General features: G+C 36.4%; 1 pseudogene; it reads right to left on the bottom strand.

Moving 5' to 3' along the window:
• Nucleotides 1-1241: 1241 nt before the first annotated feature.
• Nucleotides 1242-1548, bottom strand: LOC103081222 (cysteine-rich PDZ-binding protein pseudogene; annotated as a pseudogene).
• Nucleotides 1549-3148: the final 1600 nt, after the last annotated feature.

Below are 3148 nucleotides of genomic sequence, written 5' to 3'. Positions count from 1 at the left end.
GCTCTAGAGCGCAGGCTCAGTAGTTGTAGAGCACGGGCTTAGTTGCTCTGCAGCATGTGGGATCTTCCTGGACCAGGGCTTGAACCTGTGTCGCCTGCATTGGCAGGCAGATTCTTAACCACTGCGCCACCAGGGAAGCCCGAATGATCCTTTTAATGTGCTGTTTAATTCAGTTTTCTCTCATTTTGTTGAGGGTTTTTGCATTTATGTTCATCAGAGATATTGGCCTATAATTTTCATTTTTTATACTGTCTTTATCTGGCTTTGGTATGAGGGTAATGCTGACCTTATAAAATGAGTTTGGAAGTGTTCCCTCCTCTTCAATTGTTTGGAAAGTTGAGAAATATTGGCATTAGTTCTTCTTTAATTAATTAATTAATTAATTAATTAATTAAATTCTATTTATTTTTAGCAGGGGAGGGGGAAGTAGAGGAGGTAAAAAAAAACCATTTGGTTTCTGCATCAAAGCACTTTCCCTAAGAGTGGTGATTCATTCATTGCATATCATCATGGGTGCACATAGTTATCCTGGCTTTCATGACAGTTTGAATTCAAGGTAATGTATGGAATATGTATTTTTCTGAAATCCAGTGTATTCAGGTGGACATATACAGGGTATCCCTTGTGTTCTCATTCTCATATGAAAGACAATGGCACTTTGGCTTCAAGAACAAATAAAAAATATCATAACTACAGCTTGTGTTTGATTTGGGTCTGGGCTAATTGCTTAAGGAACAATTTAGTAATAAAGGTCTCAGGTATTTAAATTCCCTATGAAGCTGCAATTAATTAAGGGGCTGCTGATTTTGAGAACTATGCAACCAACAGGGAATGAGGAAAGAATTACATGTCTGGATGCCAAGTTCAGAGCCAAATATCAATAATCTCCTTCACACTTTTGCAATATCTACAAATAAAGTAGAGAGAAAGGATAAAAATAATATATAAATAATGATAAATAAAAAGTACATATAGAACTGGGAAAATCATTTTTCATTACATTTGCCACTTATTCCAGTTCAATAAGATGTTTGTAAGGGAAAAAAGCAACTTAAGACAGAAAACTAGTTACACTGTTGCAGTTCAGAACTGCTTGAAAACAGAAAAATGAATACCAATCAACTTCCCTGATTTAAACCTAATTGTTTTAAGACATATTTTGTAACCTGAACATCTATGTTATGCCTTGAAAATTCAAAGCAAAAGGTAAATCATATGGAAAGCCAGAAACCTCAATACATCTAGACAGACGTTTGCTTGTAGTTTTTGGTATCCAAATTTTTTTCCCCACACAGTGCAGAAGCCCTTTTTGTAGACACAGCACTGGCAATAATGAGAACCCAGTTGGTGCACAGAACTTTTACAAATTCTGCAAGTGGAGGACCTATTCTTTCCATGTGGATCAAGTCTTGCTTTTTTTTTTTAGGTCAAAGCTTTATTTTTGTCCAGCTCTCTTCCACCAGTTCCTATGATATTCCTTGCACCATCTTTCCATGTATCTAGAGTGATAACAGTACCAAGTTTCTTTTTACATTTTTCACACACCATCCTTCCATGACAGAAGGAGTGGTAGCTAGTTCTTCTTTAAATGTTTGGTAGAATTCACCCATGAAGGCTTCTGGTCTTGGGCTTTTCTTTGTTGGTAGGTCTTTGGTTACTGCTTCAACTACCTTACTTGAAATTAGTCCATTTAGATTTTCTATTTCTTTATGATTCAGTCTTGATAGGTTGCATGTTTCTAGGATTTTATCCACTTCTTATAGGTTATATACAATTTGTTGGCATATAGTTGTTCATAGCAGTCTCTTATGATGCTTTGTATTTCTGTAGTATCAGTTGCAATGTCTCCTCCCTTATTTTCTTTGTTAGTCTAGCTAAAGATTTGTCAGTTTTATCTTTTTAAAAAACCCCAACTATTAGTTTTGTTGATCTTTTTAATTGTCTTTCTAGTGTCTTTGAAATTTATCTCTAATCTTTATTTCCTTACATCTGCTAACTTTAGACTTATTTTTCCTTCTTTTTTCTGATTCCCTGAGGTGTAAAGTTAGATTGTTTATTTGAGATCTTTCTTTTTTCTTAATGTAGGTGTTTATCACTCTCAACTTTCCTCTTAGGATTGTTTTTGATGAATCCCATAAGTTTTGGTATGTTGTGTTTGTCTCAAGATAGTTTTTTATTTCCCTCTTGATTTCTTCTTTGACCTATTGGTTGGTTGTACAGGTGTATATCATTTAATTTCCACATATTTATAAATTTTTCTCCTATTTTTTTTTTAGTAGAGTTAGGAAGGAACTGGACTTTTAACTTTATTTATTTATTTTTGGCTGTGTTGGGTCTTTGTTTCTGTGTGAGGGCTTTCTCTAGCTGCAGCGAGCGGGGGCCACTCTTCATTGCGGTGCGCGGGCCTCTCACTGTCATGGCCTCTCTTGTTGCGGAGCACAAGCTCCAGACGCGCAGGCTCAGTAGATGTGGCTCACGGGCCTAGTTGCTCCACGGCATGTGGGACCTTCCCAGACCAGGGCTCGAACCCTCTGCATTAGCAGGCAGAGTCTCAACCACTGCGCCACCAGGGAAGCCTTCTCCTATTTTTGATTTCTAATTTCATACCATTGTGGTTAGGTAAGATACTTGATATGACTTCAATCTTATTAAATTTGTTAAGACTTGTTTTGTGACCTAATGTATAATCTCTCCTGAAGAATGTTCCATGTGCCTTGTAAAGAATGTCTTCTTCTGGTTTTGGATGGAATGTTCTGTATATGTCTGCTAGGTCCATTGGTCTATAGTGTTATTCAAGTCCACTATTTCCTTATTGTTTTTCTGTCTGAATGATCTATCAGTTGTTGAAAGTAGGATATTGAAGTCCTCTACTATAACTGTATCACTGTCTATTTCTCCTTTTAGTTCTGCTAATATTTATTTTATATATATAAGTGCTCCAATATTGGGTGCATATATATTTATAATTGTTATATCTTCTTGATATATATATATATATATTGGGAACTATGTTCCCCAGAATTCCCTTCCATGTTGGTATGGCTTGAAAAGAAATCCGTGTGTGATCAGGAAGGTTTAAATGAAGCAGCAGCAATGAAGCTCTGAGGTCAGTGCAGGGATGAGTCCTCACTAGCTCATGCACATGGTC

The sequence above is a fragment of the Lipotes vexillifer genome, unplaced genomic scaffold (assembly GCF_000442215.2).
Source record: "Lipotes vexillifer unplaced genomic scaffold, Lipotes_vexillifer_v1.1 scaffold914, whole genome shotgun sequence".
NCBI classification, from domain to species: domain Eukaryota; kingdom Metazoa; phylum Chordata; class Mammalia; order Artiodactyla; family Lipotidae; genus Lipotes; species Lipotes vexillifer.
Note: the sequence above shows the minus strand (reverse complement) of the source record. Positions and strands in the feature narration are given on the sequence as shown.